Source organism: Triticum dicoccoides, chromosome 5A, assembly GCF_002162155.2.
Source record: "Triticum dicoccoides isolate Atlit2015 ecotype Zavitan chromosome 5A, WEW_v2.0, whole genome shotgun sequence".
NCBI lineage: Eukaryota > Viridiplantae > Streptophyta > Magnoliopsida > Poales > Poaceae > Triticum > Triticum dicoccoides.
This window is the reverse complement of record NC_041388.1, coordinates 647967190-647974680: the sequence shown is the minus strand read 5'-3', so window position 1 is coordinate 647974680 and position 7491 is coordinate 647967190. Positions and strand designations below refer to the sequence as shown.

The following is a 7491-nucleotide window of genomic DNA, read 5'->3' as shown; positions in this document are numbered from 1 at the left end:
GATCATGTTCGGTGAGAAAATCACGTTCCCGGAGGTTTCATTCCGTTTGGACTCCGTTTGATATTCCTTTTCTTCGAAACCCTAAAATAGGCAAAAACAGCAATTCTGGGTTGGGCCTCCGGTTAGTAGGTTAGTCCCAAAAATAATATAAGAGTGGATAATAAAGCCCAATAATGTCCAAAACGGTAGATAATATAGCATGGAGCAATCAAAAATTATAGATACGTTGGAGACGTATCATTCCTCCATGTTGTTGGACATAATTAGAGGTTCAGGGTCATTCACAACACGTTTAGGAGATCAATGGAGACCATCTCTAGGTACTTCAAGCAGGTGCTTTATGCTGTTGGGGAGCTTAGAGGAGAGTTGATCAGGAGACCATCTGGCCAGACTCCATCCAAGATTCGCGGAAGCCCAAGATGGTATCCATACTTCAAGGTGAGCATTGACAATATACACTTTTCATGGCTTGATATGCTTGTATTATTCAAGTTGAGCACTAACACGGGCTTGTGATGCCATTTTCAGGATTGCATTGGGGCAATAGATGGTACTCATGTCACTGCCAAAGTTCCTAGGTCACAGTCAGCAGCATACAGGGGGAGGAAGCACTACACAAGCCAGAATGTGCTTGCTGCTGTTGACTTTGATATGAAGTTCACATATGTGCTGGCTGGCTGGGAGGGGTCAGCGCATGATGCTAACATTCTCACTGGCAGCATGAGTCGACCTGATGGGATCAACATCCCCGACGGCAAGTTCTACCTTGGAGATGCTGGCTATGCATGTCGGCCGGGTATTCTCCCACCCTTCAGGAAAACAAGGTATCATCTCAACGAGTTCTCTGGTAGGAACTATCCTAGGACTACGCAGGAGCTATTTAATCTCAGACACTCTAGCCTTAGAGTAACTGTTGAGAGGGCATTTGGAGCTCTGAAGAATAGATTTAAGATCCTGGATCAGAAGCCATTCCACCCATACTCCACTCAGGTTAAGCTAGTTCTTGCTTGTTGCTTGTTGCATTCTGCATAACTGAATCCTCCAGTGGGGCTTTGATGAACATGTGCATGAGGAGGAAGATGTCGAGCCTGACGATGTTGTTAGCTCCAGCCATGGTGTGGAGGCATTTGACAATGACGCTTGGAAGAACAAAAGGTTGGAGTGGGCAGAGGCGATGTGGCTTAACAGAGGTCAGTGTAGGATTTGAAGAAGATGAAAGAAGAACAAGAAGCAGCAGTAGCTGAAGCAGAAGCAGAAGTAGAAAAGAGGAGAGGAAGAGGAAGATCTGGTAGCACCGATGAACTAGCCCCTATTTAGCCAATGGCTGTTAATAATTTGAACTGTCATTTGATAATAGTTAGGATGAACTGTCATTTGTTTAAGTAGATGACGCTACATGTTCAGATTCTATGTGGTAAGCTCACCACTAGTTAGAAGTGGTGACAACACCTTATGCAGGTTGCAACCAAACACCACGTCATATGTGCGCCTATTGCAATGCGGGCAACCAAACGTCGGGTCGAAAATGGTTGTCTCATGCAACTAGGGACATGCATGCAACCAAACTATGTGCATCTGGGTTTTTTTGGCATGCATCCCCTCAAACCGGCTCAATAGAGGCAGGCTCGCCGGGCCAGGCTGAATCGGCAATGTAACCAAACACGCCCAATACTGCCGCACCCATCTCCATCTCCAAATGGGGTGCTTCATGAATGAGGGAAAATCATCTGTACTTCATGTCTGATTTACTGCTTATTTAGTTATGTTATATCTTATTTATTTTTTAATTGTAGTTATGTTATGTTATCTTATTTGGCAAGAAATATGTGTGTAGATTTGTCTTTTAAGATGTTATGATTTTATCAACTACTCCTTCCATTCCTTTATTTAAGATTATTTTTAATAAAATTTCAGAATGAAATGTATTTCTTCTAACTCCCGTTAATTCCTTTATTAGACCTTCAGGAAAAAAGTATCCCTCTCCCGATTACTTGTATCATTAAAAAAAGAATCTCTCTCGATTGCATGTATCTTTTTTTCTGGCCTAATTGATTTACCCGTCACTAATCAATGAATTAGCAAGGGTAATGTCATTCTAAATTCTCTTTAATCTCGTGCCTTAGTCACCATGCTAGAAAAAATACAACTCACATAAAAAACGGAGAGAGTACTAACACGTATGTCTGTGTGTTGCAAGGGAGAAAAAACTTGTGATGTACAACAATGAGACTTATATGTCAAAAAACACCATCGTATGCTTCGTTATAAAGAAAAGGCTAATTTCTTCATCCACCAAAACACCCGCCACCGCGACACAACGGTCCATAAGAAATTTACATCTGTTTTATACTAACTAGTCAATGTGTACGTGCAATGCACGTTAATTTGAAGGTACATTAAGTGCGTGCGAATATTAAGTAGGATATTATTTGCGTGTTATTATGTGATTAGCACTATTTATGGCATGAAATTAACTGCACGCTAAACGTATGGAGCACTAGACATTGAAGCAGTTTAGGTCATTGGATTGATATGATTTGATGGTCAAGATTAATTGGATCTGCCCTTTTGGGTTTTCTATATTGATGTAGATATAGATAATGAAACAATTAATCATTGGTCAGATGGATTTAATCAATTAGTCATTGGTCAGATGGATTTAATGATTCACGCAGGCCCTTAATCGGAATCTCTCAATCCGTACTAGCTAAATATTATATGTATCCATACATGCCTTCATAATCAGAGGAAGCTATCATAGATGGAATTACATCATGCAATGTGTGCATTGTTCCTGAACTTCTTTAAAAAAAAGGTGCATTCTTCTACTTTGATTATGCACCCGCATATCTCATGGATCCACTTTAGTTATCTCACTAATCAATTTAATTAGGATCTAACCATCACAAATGGAATGCATGTTCAATTAGCACACCAACATAGCATGTATAGAGGTTTAGGTGGCCTTATCCCTCCTTGTTTCTGTGTGTATTATCGTGTCCCACAATCTCGCCTTTTTATCTGGGCTTTGATTTTGGCGATTAATACCTTTGATGGTGTAACGTCCTCTGATATTCATGTCAGCCCCCACACAATCTTTGTGAGTTTATTCCTTGCAAGTCTTTAGACAATGAATAATTCTTTCTGGGACGTTGATGCTCATATTTTCTTCTTATGTTCAGCTAAAAAGCCTTCCGGATTGAATTTATTAAGAAATAATTCAAGATTAGATTTGTTTCAAGTATTCAGTAATAGGAGATGTTTTCGTCGACTACAAAGATGTCTATGACGACTTCTTCAATTGTGTTTATAGGAATGAGTGTGTGTATATATAAGCTTCTGCGTCTCTATTGTGTTAAAAAATATTTATATGACGTGATCGGCTAAATATCAAGACGCAATGGCCTTGTACCCTTGGCTCTTCTTGACTTCGACGATGCTTAGAGAGTGTTTATTTTCATGAACTTATTGACTTAGGGACTTAAAAAGTCCTTATAAGTCCCATCTAAACCAAACAGGAGGGACTTATAGGGACTTAAAGTGGGCATTTGGGACTTATGAAATAAGACTCTTAAAAGAAGGGACTTATAGGAACTTATAGTTGTAATATGGTTTTATAAGGATTTATAAATCCCGGAAACTAAACAGGTAAGGACTTTTTATAGACTTGTGACTTATAAGTTAGGATTAAAAAAAGTTTTAAGACTTATGAACCAAACATGGCCTTAAAGCAAAAAGTCACTTAAACAATGCCCTGTTACGTGGCATGCATGCACTGGTCTGGGAGAGAACTTGGGGCCGCTAGCCGCTCGTGTGCTGCCAGCAAGGTAGCAACGCATGTGCCATGCGTCCACGCATGGAGAAACACTCTCGAACATCGTTTCTACTTGGCCAACAGAACCCAATTCCATCTACCGTAATGCCACGTTGCCTCTCTCACTCTCACGATTACATGTATGTACTAATTGTAAATTGTTCTCCTTTTCTTTAAGAAAGTAAATTGTTTTCCTTTGTGAAACTACATGCATGCAAAGCTCAAGGAGTATGGTTAATTACTTCTCTATCTTAAAGTTGCAAATTATATTTTAATAAACACGCTCCAGATGTTACTAATTACTCCCTCCGTAAACTAATATAAGAGCGTTTAGAATACTACTTTAGTATTCTAAACGCTCTTATATTAGTTTACGGAGGGAGTACTATTTATATGAGATTATGTGAATTTTACTATATCTTGTGTTAATTTAATTAATAACCCTAAAAATACGGATTATTACGATGGACGAGGGTGTCCCATTTATTGCATGAAAAATTGATCTTCTATACAGGAAATCAGCGACAATTATTGACAAATAAGTATAGAGGGGATCGCCTTGTCAAAGTCCATTTTTGCATTGAATCTACGTTCCGGGGGATTCGTCCAATAGGATGGAGATTTTGCCAGTGTGGACTTCTTCTATCCATGAGCACCAGTGACGGATCTAGTGTGGGTGCCATGGCACCTATGACACCCCCTACAAAAATGAAAAATAATGTATATGGTATACTTAATATTAATGTCCTAATAAGTTAATACTAGTTTTGGACAATTTGTTGTATTTACAATGATGTTTAACCCAAATTATACTATTTTTAGTGTAATTTCCCCAAATTTAGCACCGTCTATTGATGTTTCGCATCCCCAATACTATTTTCTAGGTCCGCCACTGATGAGCACCATTGTGTGGGGAAGCACCAAATTCAAAGTAATTTGAGAAGTGAATTCCCACAGATAAAGTTGAAGGCTTTCCTAAAATCTAGCTTAACAACTATAGTTAGTGACTTTGTTTTGTGACAATAATATAAGAGATTGGCAATGTATTGGAACTTCTCAAACATACATTTTATAGAGAGGAAGCCTTTTCGATTGGAGCTTACTAGCTAAGGGATTAGGAGTTTGGGATGACTATTTATAACCTTAGTGACCCCTTTTTTTGCGGTAAACTTTCAATCTATTCATCATCAATAAGGATACTACAACGAATACCAGAAATAATAAAAATTATGTTTGGATCCGTGGACCACCTAGCGACGACTACAAGCACTGAAGCGAGCCGAAGGCACGCCGCCGTCATCGCCCCTCCCTCACTGGAGTCGGGCAGAACTTGTTGTAATAGACAGTCGACAAGTCATCATGCTAAGGCCTTATAGGACCAGTGCACCAGAATAGCAACCGCCGCCATTGCAGAGAAGCTTAGATTAGAAGGATCTAACTTGTAGACACATGAAAAATTACCGGATCCACGTGGATCCATCGAAGACAAATGCCGACCAAATCTATTCATCATCAATCATGATAGTACAACGAAATTACATCCGGATCCGTAGACCACCTAGCGACGACTACAAGTGAGGCGAGCCGGAGGCGCACCGCCATCATCGTCCCTCCCTCACTTGAGTCGGGCGGAACTATTTTTAGTAGACAGTTGGGAAGTCGTCACGCTAAGGCCCTATAGGACCAGCGCACCAGAACAGCAACCGCCGCCATTGAAGAGAAGCTTAGTTCAGAAGGATACAACATATAAACACATGAACACAGACGAACAAATACCGGATCCATGTGGATCCGGTGAAGACAAACGCCGAGCAAATCATACGAGATCCGCCGGAAACAAACCTCCACAAGCCCTCCGATGACGCTAGAGGCATCACCGGAACGGGGGCTAGGCGGGGAGAATCTTATTCCATCTTCAGAGAGCCGTTGTCGTCACGTCTCTCTGGGAAGGACACAAACCATAAGAAAACTCAGAAAAAGCATCAAAAAACGAAGTCCTCCCGCCAGCAAAGGCCAGGATCCACCACCCTCCATGACCCTAAGGCAACAAGAGACAAGGCAGATCCGCATCAGCGCCGGTGGGAGGCACCCCTTTAATAGGAAAATTTTAGAGCAAGATGGGTCAAAACGCATTGAGAGAGTGTGTGTTAGAGTCTTTCTAGAGGAGGACAATTAGGGCTCAATAGGCTAGCCATGTCAGTTTGGAGGTGAAAGAAATCGGAGAAAAGACTAAGCATATTGTCCTTAGTTATATGCCAACATGTACAAAAAGAAGGAGGGCGCAAAACCATCCAGGCCAAGGATCACATAGTGGTATATGTCCATGAACACATCATGGATCTCAGTAGGAGAGAAGGGACATCTAGTTGAATAAACAAGGGAATATTGGTTGGTTATGGAAGAGAGGTTGATATATATACCAAAGGTACTATAGTTTTCTTTTATGTTCCATGCTATATTTTGCCCTATTATGTAATATTTTATTACTTTTTGGACTAACATGTCGACCCAATGCCAGAAAGGCCAGTCTTGTGTTTTCGTGATGTTGATTACAGGTATTTGAAAAATTCATAACAAGAAAAGAAAAAAATGATGCTTCATGGAATAAGAAGGCCAAAACACCAGCCAAACATGGGTCACGGGAGCCCCTAGGGCCCCAATTGGCAAGCGCGTTTGGAATGTTATCAACAAGTAAAAGATGACAGTTCATCAAAAGTGGTGTAATCTAAGTTTTACATAACTGGAGAATGACATTCGTAACTTGGTAACCAAGTTGTTTATAATCTACGTTAACTAAATGACTGTAAGCTAGCGAATAAGTGGCATTAAAATTTGGTAGTTACTCGTTAAATTATATCAACGTGAGATCTAGTATCGAAGGTTTCGTCACAACGAAACGAATTGTCAATCAGATTAATGCTTCGAGAAGTAAACCTTAACTAGTTTTCATAGTATTAAGAAATTTAGAGAATACGGGTTCAATTATTTTAGAGAATATTGCCGATATACTATATGAAAGTATAAAAACGACATCTCGAGAACGTCATTTTGGACACCGAGCTCAGTGGAGCTCGAAAATTTTAAATTCAAACTTTCCGGTTTCAAAAAAAATCTGAAAAACATTGTGCAAGTAAACAAGGATATTATGTGTATAAATTTTTAGGATGAAATACCTTTTTTTGCGGGAATAGGATGAAATACCTTGAAATGCGATATGTACAAAAAGACAAATTCATGGTATCATGTGTTAAAAAGCTTCATATTTGTTTTTTTTTTTTGCACGGCCCTCATTTCAACGTATTTTGCCCTAAAAATCAACACACATGTGTGTTATGCCTTCATGCATATCTGTATTTTTTTTCTGGATTTTTTGAAATGTAATAACACGATTTTTGATGAAATTTGTAGTTTGAGTTTGGAGGCCGAGGTCCAAAAGCAAATTTCGCGACATCTCCCCGTACAGTAGTAGTACTATACCAAGTACAGTACTCTACCTATTTTCTCTCAGTTTTACTGCATGCTTGGGTTGGTGGGCCCGATCCCATGTGGTCGGCACAAGTGCACGGACGTCGGACGTCCACGCGCGCGTGAGAGTTCTTCCCTGGCGTCCGCACAGTAGTATACCACGTACCAACAGTGCGCGTTTTCGTTGTCTACCTTCTCAAATTCCTCTTCGC

The 7491-nt window shown here is 40.1% G+C and overlaps 1 pseudogene; it reads left to right on the top strand.

Annotated features, from left to right (window-relative positions):
• The window catches only part of LOC119300306, a 92463-nt pseudogene extending 91256 nt beyond the window's left edge, over window positions 1-1207 (top strand).
• The last annotated feature ends 6284 nt before the right edge of the window (window positions 1208-7491 follow it).